Source organism: Corvus kubaryi, unplaced genomic scaffold, assembly GCF_017639235.1.
Source record: "Corvus kubaryi isolate FWS band 111438036 unplaced genomic scaffold, C.kubaryi_AGA036_p1.0 37382, whole genome shotgun sequence".
Lineage (NCBI taxonomy): Eukaryota > Metazoa > Chordata > Aves > Passeriformes > Corvidae > Corvus > Corvus kubaryi.
Genome location: NW_024581124.1, coordinates 1,638,221 through 1,655,804, shown reverse-complemented (window position 1 = coordinate 1,655,804; position 17,584 = coordinate 1,638,221). Strand labels below are relative to the sequence as shown.

Here is a 17,584-nt window from a genome sequence, read left to right as displayed (position 1 = left end):
CTGAGGAGGTTGCCTGGCATGGCAGGAGCAGAGAGGCTCCTGAAGATGCACCAGCCCAAAACACAGAGTCTGTGGTGTGTGTTAGTGTCACTCAGCTGAGGATGGGGTTTTGTTTCTCAAACAGCTTGTCTTGATGACTGTGGAACAACCCCAGAACTGCCTAACATTCAGTTTCTATTCTAGATTAAGTTGCCCTCAAGTTGCTGTTGCTTGACAATACCAAAAAAGAACCTGTCCTCAGTTTTATCTAATTTACCAAACTTCAACAGTTTTGGGTGACTGAAGATACAATTTTCAATCTGTGACAAACAAATTTTTCAGTTAAGTTTTTTAACAAGCAAAAGAAAACCACTACTTGCCCAGTTAAAATCCAGTAACTTAATCTTTATGATACTAATGGCGATCATGTTTGGGGCCTAAAATTTGGCAGGGTGTTGCCACTGATTTCTTCAAACCAAAACTTTTAATCATATATTATCCCAATTTTTTAAATAGCTTTAGCTAGTTCAAAACACCATTTTTTCAGTGAATGAGCTATTCAAAAATCCTAATCAGGGACCCATTTTACTAGAAGCTGTATAAACACAGCTGCTAGAAAGGCTCTGGTACATATTGCAACAGAATGGTTTGAATTCTGTTTGGAGAACCTCACAGCGACAACTTAAACGTGTCAAACATGCTTCTGTGGCCCCCAAAAGTGATATTGTTTGATTAAAAATAATGCAAAGAGCAGAAGGTGGAGCCAGAGCAACCATGATGCAAATTTATGAGAATTTGCTCTTGAGGAGCAACACCCATGAGTGAAAGAGGAGGAGGAGATGAGGAGGAAAGACAACTCTGAGGAAAGAGAAGTGAAAAAAACCTGAGGCAAAACCAGAGCCAAGGAGGCCACCTGAGAGTTGCTCTGCCTGTGAGAGCACTGCCAGCCCTGGCCATTGAAGCATCTGAGGAACCACTAATTCTGAAGGGAGGCTTCCAGGATTTAGCACTAACATGTGAAAGACTCTTCAAATTGTATTCTGCTTCACTCAGGTAATTTTCTTTCAAAACAATTCACTGCTTTCAGGGTTCAGGAAAAATCCATTGTGGAGCCAAAACCAGATGGGAAAATGTTTAATAACGTGCAGAGTACTCAGTGCCAGGAGAAAGCCCAAACGCAGCTATTTGGAGACAAGGCTCATGAGGCTGCAGGTGGAAAACAGTGAGAGGGCTGGTCCAGGTAGCTGCTTCCACAGGCTCTTCTGGATGCTGCAAAAAAAGATCAAATACAGGTTATACACACTTTGCAGTGGTTTTAGTGAGTGGGGTGGGGAATGGGAAGGTTATTTGGTTTATTTGCTTGGTGCTGAAATAGCTCTCAGTTGCAGCTACAGAGAGCTATAATCCCTGCAATCATTTCATTGTGTCACAGAAACATATATTTGAGATAGTCTGGCTGGGATTTATTCAGTACATATAACAGCAGCAAGGAGTTTTCAAAAAAGGGTCTGTGGTTGGATTGATGGACATGTAATCACTTTGGAAGGCAAGATGAATCACTCAAACTAGTAGTGTAAAGCAAAAATACACACTGAATTCCCCTCAGCCAAGGAAACAAAAGAATAATTTATCACATTCTACATGAACTGGGGGGAAAAAAGGACCAGAAAATTTTCCAAGACAACTGACTTCAAAGAGTGTTTGAATTTCATATTCAAAGGATTTCTAGGAAGAATCTTTTTGGAATGGATGTGAAATTTGTAATAACTCACTACACAGCTTACCTTCTTGCTGGTACTTGAATTCTCATTCCTAGGAAAAAAGAGGAACATATCAGTGTTGCATCACCAGGCTGAAGCTGGGGTGTTCTTAAGAGAATTTTCAAAAATATCTACTTACCAAACTCTGTGCCTCTCAGGTGAGGAAGGTCCCTGTAACTTGGATTCTTTTGACCATCTTCAATTAAAAAAAAAAAAAAAAAGAAGAAAAAAAGAAAAAAAAAAAAGAGGGGGGCTGCATTCTCAGATTGCAAATGCTGGAGTTACCCAACCTGAACAATCAGTGTTGACTGCTGCAGATTAAATTCGCTGTGGCAAAGTAAATCATGTTGCATAGCAGATGACTTAAATCTCTTCTCAGGCCCACCCATACTACACAAAGAGAAGGCTGCATTCAATTCAGTAACCAGGCTGGGTTGCCTGAGCCTTTCCTTCTGCCTGTTCCTTAAACTTACCATTTCTTTTGACTGGACAATTTTCTACAGAATAAATGGTTCCTTCCAAAAATCCCATTATAGACTATGGATTTTTCCCCCCAGATTCTAGTTCCACTGAAGTCCAAGTCTTCTATTGGGCTTTCCCTGCTGGCAAGGCAACAGATCATTGCTATCCTTTGGATTGTTCTTGCTTGCTTGTTAATAGGAAGTGGTCTGGACTTCCTAATAGACCGCACCTGTGAGAGATTTGACCAAGCAGCAAAATCACTCCCAAGAAAACAGCTTTTAACCACAGTACTTAATAATGATCTTTGGGATGTACTGCCTGAACTGTGGATTTTAGCATGTTGACTCACAAAATGTTTCCATGAAATGGAGCTTTTGGTCTCATTATGAGGATACTTCTTGCTGGGAAAAATCTTGATGCTCATTTTCTTTATGCAGATTGCTGATTTGGGGAGGGAGATGGGAATAGCCAAGGAGAATACCAGGGGTCAAATCAAGGACAGGAGACAGGCCACTTGGTAGGGTAACTATAGATCCCTGTATTTTTCTGCAGGATATGATCTGGACATCAGGCATTGCATTAAGAAATACGACACAAAAGCCACAAACTGTGTATCGTGTTTAATTCTGGCAACCTAAGTGAGCTACGAAGTCCAGGCCCAGTAGGAGGAAACCTATACAATATGTTTGACATATGTTTGTTCTTATACAGCCCCTCCCTGTAACTTCAGCCACAGACTCCAGTGTTTGAGTGCATGGCTCACTGTACGAGTTCAGTTTTGGAAGGTATTTACAATCCTGACAGAGGATCTTATTTCTACCACAACAGTTACCCAGATTCTCTGACAGGACACTGGACAAGTTGATTTCAGGCATAAATTGACTACAGGAGAGTTCAGTGTGTTTATTTTGCAGCTTTATGAAGAAAATACTGATGGATTTTCGATGCCTTATCACATCTCTTCCGTGGCCATGTGGTTGACATTACTTTGGACCTTTAAGCAAAGAAAACTTTCAACTCTATTAATAGATATTAACCAAGAAATGTTTTTTGGTGACCTCACAGGACGGCTTACCTGTCAACTAAATGTCTGTAATTACTGATAAATTCTTATCTGGGGTTGAACATAATTAAGATTTCTGTTGATTATCCAAAGCCCTGGAGACTTCTTAACTTTGCACACTGATTTATGTCAGTGTCCAGCTACTGACATAAATCAGTTTTCTTGAGCCTATAAGGAAATCCTTCTGGGATAGGTGTTAAGTTGGTCAGAAGTGTTTGATTCACAGCTGTGAAAGTTGAGGACTTCTGCCTTCCCCAGTGCAGTAAAATACAGTCTAAATTCAAGTTTCTACACTTGCTGTGACAATTTGTCCTTTCTATACATTTTTTCTCACTAGCAGAGTCTTTGCATGCCTTCACAATCTCTGCTGAGATTAAGCTGCTATACTTTAACAGATAATACAAGCAATATTCAAGCCAGTAGCTCAGATATGATGGGACTGCTTTGCTAACAGGATTTTTCAGGAGGATAATGGAGATATTTGTTCCAATCTCTAACTCTAAAAGTTAAAACCTACAAGTTAAAACTTTCTTTTAATTTCTCTGACTCTCAGCCACTGACAGCATACCCAAAGGTGCACAGTATGATCCTACAAGTGGAGAAGATAAAACTGTGGCCACAGCCAAGTGCCTTTCCATTTTCATAAAATGGACAGAATCTTGTCTGATTGATTTTTTAAAAACTGACCTAAGGAATTAGCTAAAAGATTAAGTTATACTACTTCTGAAGTACAAGAGTGAAATTACAGGTGTGACATAGACTGTGTCGAGTTTTGATTTTTCCTTTCTTTAAATTCTCTTGCCAAATATAATTAAAACATGTTTAGGTTGCACTTACCTTTTTTTCATAGTAGCAGAATACAAACACAAATGTAAATCACCTCACAGTTCTCACTATTATCTTAAGCTGGAGCTTAAAACCTTCTTTCTAATGTACACCTTTGATTATCTTAGGTTTTGATTATTAACAGCAATTATTTTTGGAGAAGTAAATGTTTATGCCCAAATTAAAAAGACAAAAAAGGTTGCAACTAAACATACTGCTTTTCTCAGTAATCAAATTCTCCCCATCAAAACTAGACTGACTCTCAAATGAATGACCTCTACATTGAGACTCCAGCAATAACCAGAGATTACAACTGACATTGTCAGTTTTCCATTGTCACAGCACAGAAAGTGCCAAGTTTCAAGACTTATTTACCACCTGGTTTCACAAACAGAGAAGGGATGCACTGAGGATATTAAAATATTCATCAAGTATGAAGGTAATAGGAATAAATCTTCTTAAAATGTTATAGGCCAGCTCCCACAGCTGGGATTTAGCTTTTATGTTGAAAGACCTTGGTTCAAACCCAGAAACTCTTTTGGGGTCACAGCATAAATGCTTGAAGTTTCCAAAGATAAGTAAAAGATCAGGTTCATGGTCTGTTCTCCTTAATAAATAACAGTAATAATATGAATCATTCTCCATTTTCTGAGTCAAAGCTTCCCAGAATCATTCCAAACTTCCCCCCTCCAGCCTTATTTTCTCATAGAAATCCCTAGTAAAGTAAAATGAGGAAATTCAGTGCTTGTTTGCAAGAAGTATTCCCTCCCACAGAGCAAGCATTTTTCCACCCTTGGAAAAACAGTTTCCCAAAATGGGGCACTGCATTAAATCAATATCCCTGTACATGAACAGGCAGAGACATGACTTCCCCTTGTTTCTTGAGGGCAGGGCAGCCCCCAGTGTGATATAAAAGCCTGACCCACCAGGTGTCTATTCACAGTTCAGGATCACCCCAGGTATCTGGTGACAGAACTGCCGGAGCTGTGCTGCTCTCTGCCAGGGAATTGTGCAGGCCAATTCCCTGCCAAGTCTGCTCCACACAGGCACACACAGTCAGTCTCCTGGGAAACCTCTTTCTGCTTCAGTTCTGATAGCATTTGAAACTCTTAATGGAGTATTTGACTCATTCTTAACATAATCAGATCAATCAGATGAAGATGTAGAAAATGGTTACCAAAAATTATTAATTTCAGTGTTTTCTCTGGCAGAAACAAAAATAAGTTCTGGTAAGGCTGAAGATGTCAGGGAAGAACATCCCCAAAGGATGAGAGAGAAACTGGAGTCACAAAGGCAAACACATGGTAGAGAATCAGAAAATCCTCCACTGGGTTCCAACTCCTAAATTAACAGTATATTCTGACGCACGCTGGGGAGAGACAGCAGTGAAACAATCTGGTTGTTCCTTTTATGAGATGAAAACAATCTCTTCTCCTTGCTCAACCTTTTACAATAATCCCATGAGAAATTGCTCCAGCCAGGCAAACATGGAGCCAACACACCCACCCAGCCAGGCTACACAGGGAACGTTTTCCCCACCACCAATCTCCTGTGTCCAAAGGGTCAGCCCACAACCTCCCAGCTCTTTCAGGGACTGGAGTGCGTGTGGAAGGCACAACTGTCAGGCCTCCAAACCCACCTGTAGGACTCCACGGCTTGTGGAAGGGAAGGAAGGTTATCTTTTGACAGTAGAAAAGTAATGCAAACTTTAATTGCTATATAGCCAGTGCCTAGCACATGTGAGCAGGGATGATAAGGAAAATACCTATAAGCAGTTCAAATTGGGTTTTAAAGAGAAAGGGCTTAATCCATTTCTAATTAAGTCACATGAAGTAGTGAATTGACACTCTAAGTGAATGTATGCAAAAACAGGTGAGAAGAGAAGGTGGGTAACTCCTCTCACCACAAGTTAGCTCACTTCTGCAATCTATAACTCATCTACGGACAGCATTCACTGTGCCAAAACTCCACGTGGCCACTTTGAACTGGAAAAGAAGCCAAAAGCAGAGGACAGGCATCCAAAGGGAACACAAAAGCAGATTCCAGCAGCTTTGCTTACGGGCTCTATTCACGCTGGTTAACCCCACACAATGCAGCCTGGCAGCCCTTGCCTGACCAAATTAGCAGCGTGTCCCTAATGAGCCTGACAGCTCAGGATGCTGCCATTAACCAAGCAGTTGATGAGACTTCCCTGCTGCCTGCCCCAGTGACAGACATCCCTCTCACACACGGCCACTTCTTTACGGGCAGGCTGGTGACCTGTTACAGAGGGTTGTGATTTTAGTTTTTTACAGTGGTATTTTCCGTTTTCAGATAACTACACCCTTAAGCCAAAGGGCAGAGAAAGAACACAAATCTTCCTAGATTTGCTGAAATGACTTCTGCCCATAAAACTGTACTCAATAAAAAGGTACAGAAAGGAAATACCCCTGCATTAATCTCCACTCAGACACTGCTCAGCCAGCAGCTGTCCAGGACTCTGGCAGCCAAGCACCATCATGTCCTTCCTCAGGCAAGCAGCACTGTCACTTGGTCTGATGTTTTTTGCAAGGACCTCCATCCCTCCACCCACTCCAGTTCCAATCTCCAATGTCAGACACTAAAAATAAAGAGCCTTCTTACAAGCATTCCCAACCAAAAAGGAACTAATTGGTAGACCTGAGCTTCTTGACCTTGAATTTTTTGATGGACACATGATTCAAGATGGGCTAGCACCACACTACTGAACTTCAAATCGGAGCTTTGAAGAGGCTTGGATAGAGTTGCTCATATATTTAATTACAAAGTTTATTCTCCTGATATATGATATAATTTAGATTCAGAATTCTGTGGTCTACTTCTATTTATCTCTTTCCTCACTAGTGTGTGTCCAAGGGCTCTCACAAGCAAAATTTTCATAAAAACAGAACAATCAGCCTAAAGGACACTTCAAGATCAACTCTTACAAAGCTCCGTAAGTGTGTACAATGCAAATGTAGCATGGGAAGCTTTTTTCTCTAAATTAGAATTCAGCTGGGTTGATCTCTAAAGCAGTTCAGATAGAGAGTGTAACCCTGAGGTTTTTACTAGGCTTCATCCTACAGCTGGCTCTTTCACTGAAAGATGGAGTGTTATGATACTGCACTGCAAATTCAAAAGCAGGATACAGGGCGTAAGATACGCATTCAAAGCGCCTGCAAGAATCAGACATAAAAGACACAGAGCACATTGCTGCTTTCAGAGATGTGAAAGATGATGATGATATTTGTTCTATGTTAGATTAAAATCTTCCAATATCATGTTAGCAGCCGCAAGACTTGTGAATGCTGTAATGACACTTCACTCACACTCCACACTTGGGTAGGCAATTGCCATAGTAAGGAGACCTCAGCTATCCCAAACTGCAGCCTCTTTAACGTGGATTAGTTAAGCTGCTTTCCAGCCTGTGGTTCTCTCCTTATTATTCAAGCACAGACAGGAGGAAGGTGCACAATTTCAAGCAGGATGGAAGTTGAAATAGCTCACTGAAACCCATAGTGACCCTTGGTCATCAGAACAGGGCCAGCACATCTGTGTGAAACATGGGCTCCAATATGTCAAAGCCAAAGTTTCCAGCTCTCAGGGCTTTGTTTTCCAAGAAACAAAGTTCACTGATAACAATTGCTTCTCCAGACCACGACTGTCTTTCATTCTCAAATCCTTGTTTCATCTCACTAACAAAGCAAACAGTACTTAAGCAGCCTAGAGATGTCACGCACAGACAGTTAAGCAGTCTCATAGAGCCATTTTACATTTTAAAAAGCACTTATATTTTTGCATGTCTAAATGTTATGACTTACACTAAAAAAATTAAGTCAATCAACATTTCTATCTGTTAACACTACCAAAAGTTTTTAAAATTTTACATAGGATATTTTTTCTTAAATTCCTTTGAGCAGCAAGTTTCAAAACTAATCTGCAGTGGAATTCAGGAAAAAATTCTGAACAGAAGACATTTTGCAATTTGCCCCAACACTGACAAAACTGTGACAAAAGCAAAGCACGCAACTTGCTCTGTCCAAATGATACTTCTGTTCAGCTTTTTTGCACACTTAAATAAGATGCTGTGAGAAAAGTTGTATTAAAAAAAGAATCTCCTGATACATAAATCCTAAGTAATACCAAAAATAAGGAAATACTCCTTCAAGGTAGAGCTCTTAAAAAAACTCAAGCAAACCCTTCAGTTGCACTTATACAGGAGCTTTCTAAAAAGGAAATATTACTGAAGAATCTTATTTCTTCTAAACTGATCTGCAATTAAAGCAAAACAATTTTAAAAACCCCTCAAATGCCAACAAAAAAGCCCTCTAAATCACTTTTGTGACCCTCTTGCGCTGCTGGCTCTTCAGAGGGAAGACTCCAAACTAAACAAATCCATGAAGGCAGCAGCACACATTGGTTTCAACTGGTTTTGAAGTCTCACCTGCTTTTCTACCAAATAAAAAAGTACCCTTTATTGCTTAAGCCAACTGAACAATAGTTTGCTATCACACAAGCTCAGACACCTTACAAATATTACACTAATAATTCGAGTCGTAATTTTAGGAGTTCTCAGCCCTATTGCTTGGGGGAGGAAAAATGGGCAAAAGAAACCTCCAAAGCATAGGTAATACTAGCAACAAAGATCTTTGGATTCAGATTTCTCTGAGATTGGCAAAAGTGTATGTGAGGCACTAACCTAATCTTACTCTTGCTGGTTCAATGCCATTGCTCAGCCTTGTTTTCTTCATCTTGCAGGGCAAGATGGTATTGGAGGAGACACAGACTTTTGTCTCAAATCTGCCGCTGTGGACTTCAGCCCAGAAAGAAGTTCTAGAGGGGAGACAGAGAAGATACATCCCACATGGCATAACCCAACACCACGCAAAATGAAACCTTACTTAAGAGAGAAAAATGCAGATAGGAAGATGACTTGTTTAGCTCATCTGGTTTGTTTTCAGAGCAAAGCTTGCTTTAATTCCTGTCCATTTTACTAATTATTACCAAGTGTATGTCTTTGCTCAGTGTTGCTAATCAGAGTGTGCAGAAACAATACCCTCTCTGCACTTAGTGCCAAATTTAGAGGTCTGCTGTCCACTCCATAAAGTTTAGGGTTTCTATGAATAAGCTTAATTAAGTCTTGGAGAATATCCAGGCTTCAGGACATAATTCCCACACAGAGCCCTTGAAGCAAGATTTCAGCATCATTCCTCCAGGAGATGAATGGATTAGAGTGATATGGCATCATATTGTTTTCCCCTTTAACCTGAGACTGCTTAAAATGGAACATTGTTATTGAGCAGGAACCAGCTCTTCCTCTACGTATTTTGTGTATTGAACTGATGCCTTGAAGTGGCTACCTGAAAACAGAGGCTAGACAAAGTTAAGAGAATAACAGCAGGTGTTTATTTGAAGGGCCATCAAAGGTACACCTTGGGAGTCAAAAGCCTCCGAGGGGCTCCACCCAAGATGGATGCTGGGTCACACACAGTGGTTCTTCACACTTTTATAAGTTTGGTCTAGTTGCATATCAGGGTTAATTTTCCAATTATCATTTCAGTTAATGATGTAATTACCCCAAGTTTGCCCCTCCTCTCAAAGGCTTTAGTTTACATATTTTGGGGCCTGGAACAACAAGGTGTTCTTGAAGTGCAAACCTAGAGAGGGGTTTATTATGTCTAACCAGCATGAGAGAATAGTGGTTAACAGGCCACACAAAACTTCAGTTACACACTAGGCAGTACAGGATTTAAAAAATATAAAAGTTAAAACCTAAGGCATCAATGTCCTGGAATTTTTCCCGATCGAACATAAGAAAGTATCCAGAAATAAAACTAGGAAAAGAGTATATGAGCAGCCCCAGGCTGAAATGAATAGCACCTTACCCTTGTTTTTAAAAAATTCATCCCATGTACCACCAAACTGCTGGAAAAACTCTTTCTTCCCAAGCCCTCACTTCTCCCTATCTCATCACAGGTTCCCATTCAAAGCCAGTGACTCAACACCTCAACAGGGAAAACAGTCCAGGCTGAAATTTATACTCAACAGGATGGGAGAATGTTAAGCTCATTTCAAGGAGGAAGGAAGGAAAAGCCATTAGCAGTCAGAAAGGAAGCACGTTTCAATAAGGCTCTTTTGTATTTAGAAAAGAGAAAGCAAACTGAGAAAAGTTCTCTCCACTACACAGTTGTGCTTACATGGGCTTCTTGCTTGGAAAAATCTTTGATTTTGGCAAAAATCACACAAAAGAAGAAAAAAACCTAAACTGCTTAAGAAAAGAAACCTTCTAAATAACAATAACACAGATCTGTTCTGGAAAAGATTTAAATATTTGCACTTCTAAGTAAATAGGAGGAGTCAAGGCCTGTAGGTGCCAGATAAATAACACACACTGAGTCATTTTTCACAGGAGCAGTGACTGACTGTCAGACTGGCTATGGGTGAGTGGCTGGGCACACACCAGGGACACGGTGCTGGACCTTCTCTTCTGTCTCACGAAGAACATGAGAAACACCGCTCCAGCATATCCCAGAGGTTTCTCTGGTTGCCTCTGTGAGCCCACCAAGGTACAAGAACTCTTTATCATGCAACTGTCCACTCCGAAATGGAGAATTCAGCAGGGACACAGAGCAAGGAAGTGCTGCTGGAAAGGAGGTAAGGGTGAGCTCCCCAGTACAGGGCCTGCAGCACACTCCAGAAATGTAAGACTTGGAAACATAAATAAGTCTTTGATGCACTTTTCTTCTTCTACTACAGTGAGCAAATCCTGGACACAGGCAAGTGTACAGCGCTGGGAGAAATGCCAGGCAGTTCCTCCCTGAAATGGCATCTCCCTGAGCTGCAGGAGCTGTGGGACCATTCCATCCACTGGCACAGAGCAGAGCCCTGTGCAGAACAGCAGAACAGCAAGGCGTTCCTGCTTGCAGCACATGCCTGGGTAGTTTTTCCAGAGAAGTTGCAGCTCCTCCTGCAGCTGTGCCCGTCCATCTGTTTCCTGCTTTTGATGAAAACTCTGCAGCTTGGCTAGACTGGGTTTGAGCCTTAACAGGGACTGTTTTACTTTCCTCCAACCCTCTCCAGTGGAAATTAGATGTGTAAGCACAGCTATCTCTCAAGATCACAGAAGACAAAGTATTATGGGTTATCATATTAGCTCCCTTCCATCTGACAACTCCAAGAATAGGCACACTGTGTACCTGTCACTGCTTGTCCCCATTGAACAAAGCCACAGTACTTTATGCTTTCATTGACAAGTTTAGGCCAAGAAGAATAAGTCCAAAGCACCCCTGACCCAGGCATTCCCAAACCACCCAATGGTGGGTGGCACCAACTCCAGCCCAGAGCACCTCTGAGCGCACTGCAGGCATGGCTTGGCCACGGTTTGTGCCACCACACATAATGTGCTCTTCAGACAAGGGCAATAGAACAATAGAAGATTTGTGAGATAATGTACTGGAGCAAAAATGAGTACTTAACATTTTGAAAAATACAAGGGCCTGACAGGGCCAAGCAGAGGCACACACTGAACAAAACCTTTCAGAGGCAGACTGGAGCTGCCCACATGTTAGCAGCTACCGGCCTCCGACTACCATGAACTGAGGCTCGATTGTGTAACACAGATCAGAGGCTTTCACCAGAAGTCTGGCAAACTGAAAAGCCCTCTCAAGTTTTCAACAGTGGGGCTGTTAGCAGGAAGCACAGCTCATATGACCCTCACAGCCTTCCCAGGAAGAAAAGCAACAGCCTACAAATGCAATGGAGAGTTGGGATCACCACTGCTGTGATGGCAAAACAGATCCTAATAACATCTGCTGCCCTTCGCTTTATTGGAGGAGGCTTTTCCTCTGCATATTTCAACTCTCTGCTTTAGCTGAATAGTTTTTGACTACAGAAGGCATTCTTAACTTATTTAGCTTTATTACAACACTTAGACTAAGAGTCCATTATTCTTCAGTTATGCCCAAAACATAATATTGCTTGAGCTCAGGAAGGCCAATTCCCTTCCCAGGCCTGTTCTGAGTAGCTGTGGTGTGGGACTGCTGCCCAGGACCTGCTGGTGACAAAGGAGCCACACGCTCACCTGAGCAGACTGTTCCTCCCAACTTGGGGACCAGCACAGCTTCTCCATGGAGACACCTGGGGCTGGATCTCCTGACTCGTCCACATGAGGAGCCAAGTGCTGGCAGACCCAGCCCTGGCACGAGCTGTGCTGCCAGGGCACTCTCTGCACCATGCTCCGTGATCCTTGCCTGACACTGCACAGAAGACACCACTGCTGATTTAAGAGCACTCTGGACTGCAGTTGTAGGAATCAGGGACAGTATTTTGGCCAAGCATCTCATCTGGATTGTTCCAACACTCCTTTTCAGGCAACTGCTACTGGCTACTATCACAGATGGGATATAGGGCTAGGTGGACCCAGCACAGCTGAAGTCATAGTTACAAAAGAGCACTGCAAGAGGAGATACACATCAACACAGATTAAGTTTTTTAGGTATCATACTGGGAATAATTTGGCCTGCAGAACTTTGGCAACAAGGGTAGAGTCACATGCTGTGACTTCCAGATCTGCATGCCTGACAGAGCTCCTCAGCTGAATAGCAATTTCTCATCAAGAGCCTCTCTGGTCATTCACTGTGAAATATTCTGTTCAGAAGAAAAACTATTTTCAAGTTAAAGAAGGGGGTTTTAATTTTAAATTGTTTTTCAACCTATTGCTTTTTGGCCTGAAGCCAGCAGACAAAATTCCATTTATATTTATAGATCAGATTACCTCCTCATCATTCACACATCCATCTGTTTAAAAGGTGCACTTTTCATTTATACCTTCCTAGGGGAAAAAAAACCCAAACAAACCCCAAGCCTTTTAATTTCTTCAAAGCCTTTCAATGACTATAATTGAAATTAACAGCACCCACTTGTGCATAACTTCATTTCATTGCTATTTGTCACATAAGCCCCCATTCTGTAACTACAATAACTTAGACAATAGTAAAGAATTGGACAGAAACCTGTAGAAATATGAACAAGCCTGTAGAAATATGAATAAACCTGAGGTGGGTTTGGGCCATCTGATTCTGAATGGATGGAAGATGGAGCTCCTGCCTGCAGCTGCTATGTGCCAACACCCTGCATGCTTCCCACGCTGCCACAGCTTAACACCACGCCACAGGCTGTAAAACCCAAACTACGAAAAAAGGAACAGGCCAACACACTCCTGTACAACTAACAATCATTTTTAACAAACGCTACCTTGGATGGATGCTACAATCAGTGAGTTTTAAGATTTGGGTTTGTTTTTAGGGGTTTTTTTAGTAAAAGCTTGTCATTTGCCTCACAGATAGATATGTAATGCAGGTTCACGTCACAGATCACAAAAAATGTTTGGCTAGTTCTCTATTCAGGTGTACTCACAAACAAGAGCAGTATATCAGTATCTCTTCTCATAATCCTTCCCCATTGCAGTTATCTCAAGATAGTTCAACCTGCAGAAATTCAAACTTTAGTATCTGCTGCTACAGTAAGCAGGAGGGAACCATGTCTGAAAAGGAAATGTTGATTTCCAAAGCCATTCATGCTTTGGCTCAGATTTCGGCAGTGGCAGTTTAAGTGCTGGCCGAAATGCTCCCCTGCTTCAGCTCTGGCACAGCCCCACAGAGCAGAACAGCCCTGAGCCAAATACCTGAGAGCCAGTTTCCCACTACAGCTCTTCCCAGAGCTACTGTCATTCCCCCTTACCCAGTCAGATTAAAAGCTAGTAACACTGATGTAAAGGAAAATATTTACTTAATGCTGCAATCTTCTCAACAACGATTGTTCTGGAACGAGCAGTGATAACAATGCCTCGATCACTGCAAGCAAATGCCTGCTTTGCAGAGCGGCCTTGGAAGCCACACCTGCAGCGCTGAGCACACCTGCCAGCAGCTGCAGATGCTTAGTCACCTCAGCACAGCAAACAACCCAGCAGCCTCGTCTGTGCCTGCCACTGATTTCATTTGCAAAGTTACAGATGTGCCTACTCAAAAGCACCCTTTACAGGCAGCTCCTCGCAACATTAAAGCCCCTTTACACCTTCTGAACAATTCTAGCTGCCTGTACAGCAGGGATGTTATTTGTTATCCTATCCTTAGGGATTACAGTTGAATTACTTTGCTGTGTATTATCCTCTACCCAAATATTCAAAAATCATGCTGACCGCTTGTCTGTGCAGGAAGTAAGAGTTTCAGCTGTATCAAAGGGGAGGAAAAATCCAAGCTGTGTCTACAGTGAACCTCCTCTAACATCCCTCCCCCCACCTGGTACTGTGCAATTTCAATGTCAGCACTACTGTAGTTCAGCCAGACTGCCAAAGCCTACTTAAAAACTGAGCAACAGAGATTAGAGATGGAGTGGCTCAAAAACGAAGTTAAGCAAAACCTTTATACATTTATCATAAAATGATAGGCTTCATAGTCCATGAGGATATTACTTGGAAAACAATCTGCAACTGTGATGAATTTCCTTAAGCTTCTGCAGGCACAGGTCTGTACAGAATGGGATTAATTCAAAAGCTTATCAGCAAAAATTCATATGGCCCAGTTCATGGATCCCGCTTTACAGGGTTAAAATTTAGGCTATCTGGTATACTATGGAGGAAAACATTGTTTTTATAACCACACTTTTGATTCTCAGAGCACAATACTGCCCTTGAGCAGGTTTGCTATTTCATTGTTAATAATGAAACCCTAAAGGAAAAGCTCAAAGGAACTAAAAGGAAGAAGAAGAAATCTCAAACTGTTTTTTGTATTTAAGTCTTCTGCTGACATTCCCATTTCCCCAAAATAAATATTTATTACACTCCTTAAGCAAAATAAGATTTAATCCATGGTTCAGTTTTGAGATAATACTGAGCATCCTATGGGTTTTAGTTCCAGCCTTGTTTCCTAGAGGCATAAGCCGTAGGTGAAAACACCCTGAACAAGTGTTTCTTTTGCTGCTGATGTGAAAAATAAAAGCTTGGGCATCCTGGGGGACTTTTTTCAAGTGCAGTGAGCCACATGCCTGTCTCTACAGTGATATGACAGCAGCGGCCTCTCCCATCACTCAGAGAGGCAGATCCATGAAGCAGCAGCATGTGCTCATGGGCCATCAGTTGGATTAATCCTGCTGTGAGCAGATGGCTCTCCCTCACCTTACAGCATGGAGGCTGTGATAAAGACATCAGTCATGGATAATTCCAAGTTATCAGAAGCTCCATCAGAAGCATGTAAAGGGTGGTGACTGCACACCAGCTGGCTTCAGGAAGTGGGTTTTGACTTGAGTTTGCACTATTTTGATTTAAACCAGCCTTTTCCAATTCTGCAGAAGGCTAGCAAGATTAGTAAAGGTAGATTAAGATTAGTAAGGATGGATTTACGCGAAACTAAAATAGACTTGATTTTAAACTCCATTATGTTCTTCCCACCGTGTAAAAGATTCTTCTTTTGAAATTACAGTATAGTGATATAAATTTGCAAAGAGGGAAGCCCTTGAATGTTCTGAAGCTTCCTCAATATTATCTTTCAAGCAGAAAAGTTACCTCATCAAATGAATTCTACTTCTCCCAAACTCTCAGTGTGTGATGTTAATGATGGGATCCTCTTCCCAAGATACTGGGTCCTGTGAAGCTACTGCAACAGCCACCAAACTTGAGAATCTAAAGCAAGAGATCAAGCTGAAATCTGCAGTAGCCCCAGTTTAAGTTTTGAGTACAAGGCCAGGCCAGTTTCTCCACTCAAAAAGTTCAAAGATTTAAGAAATGCATTTTAAGTGTAGCTAAACTGTGATGAGCATTCCTATCTGGGAACATTTATTAACATCATCTCTTTCCACTGAAGAAAACACAATAAGAAACTAGACTTGTGAATCAAAGTATAAACAATGACATCAAGTACAAACACTGTAGTTCCCAGAGATGCTGACCTCTGACAGGCACTTGGAACACAGAAGCACAATTACAAGAGTCACCAATGTCTTGATGGAAGCCAGCAGCCTGTGATCTATTTGAAACACTTTCCTCACCCAGCACTTAATATATCAGCTCCAAATTTTCCAGTCTGTTTGCAGTTTTTAACAGCTTTAACTGATACTCAGCCTGTAATGAGTTCATTTTTAAATGTACATCTCACTGGATGCAATTCTCCACGGTTCCCAGAAGAAATGACTGCTAACTTCACACCTTGGCCACGGGGGCCTTGTTTGCCCAAAACCAGTGCTGGAGTGGTTGAAAAATTTGCAACTGAAAAATTTGCATAGGTTTCTATTAAAGGACAGGAATGCAACTAATGGCAATCTCAAGGGGTTTATGATACCAAACAAACCTGATTTCAGAATTTGAAATGACAGGCTTGGCTGGTAGAGTTGATTGAGTAGTTAAGACTTTCAAGGCACGTGACTTATACCACATGATATTCTGACTACAAATTTGGCTCGTGTCAATAAAGCACATGCTAAATGGATTAAGGGTTGGCTAACTGACAGATCTCAAAGTAGTTGACAGCTTAAAGTCACTGGGGAATGAAATTGCTTTAGTTTGGTTTTGCATTAATCAGAGTTAGCCAGATGCTCATCCAGATACATAAAAATGCTGAAGTCTAGATATAACCAATTCCTTGGAAGAAATGTTCTGCTAACACATAGATTGGCAGAATGAAATAAAAAAATAAAAGTATAAAGAAGAAAGAAAAATGTGCACACGTTCAGTTAAAACAGGCAAAGCCAGAGCTACACCTCTGGCAACACAGAGGACAGGCAACTGCTCCAGGCAAGAGGATGTCTTGAAGAATTTCAGCATCCTGGCAGGTGAGTGGCTCAGGAGCAGCTTGCCACTGCCACAGCACAATGAATAAATAACTCACAGAGCCTTCAGCTTTCTGAAACAAGGAAAAAGAAAGTCAGGATGTGATTCCATGGCACTACTGATGTTCTACATTCGAATCTGAGTATCCAAATTTTTAAATTTTTATTGGAAAATTGAAGGTGGCAGAAAAGAAGTCACCAAGAAAAAAATCTGAGGGTTGAAACAAAAGGTTTCTATTGGAGATTTTAAACACTCTCTCTGTTGGGAAGTGACAATTATAAACAGCAAGTAGTAATCCTGAGGAGATGCTAAAGGATTCTTTACCCAGGAGGGAGGGCACAGTGGGGCTCAGTCCCAGAAGCTGCTGCTGTTCAAGCAAGACAAATTAGAAATATGATACCAATTTATGGGTGAGGCCAACTAGTTACTGGAAGAAAACTGGAGAAGTGAAACAGCAAATCCTTCACTTGGGTGTCATTAGACCAAAACTATCAGCTTTTCAGAAAAATGTACTTTAATCAACAAGGATATGGTAATGCCCGTGGATTAGAGATGGTGAAACAAGATCATTATTTGTTCCTTTTAGCTGTTCCTTTTTTACATCTGCACCAGATCCTACAGAGACTTTCAGGTATACTTGTGGGCATGCAGACCTGTATCATTCTAGTAAGGGTTGGAGAG

At 41.5% G+C, this 17,584-nt stretch overlaps 1 long non-coding RNA gene across 1 annotated transcript; it reads right to left on the bottom strand.

The window, feature by feature from the left end:
* Window positions 1–1,097: 1,097 nt before the first annotated feature.
* Window positions 1,098–14,590, bottom strand: LOC121667887. The gene is made up of 3 exons (XR_006017180.1): window positions 1,879–14,590; window positions 1,764–1,791; window positions 1,098–1,248 (listed from the first exon to the last, which is right to left on the bottom strand). It is a non-coding gene; the product is annotated as an uncharacterized LOC121667887 (long non-coding RNA).
* Between the last annotated feature and the right edge of the window lie 2,994 nt (window positions 14,591–17,584).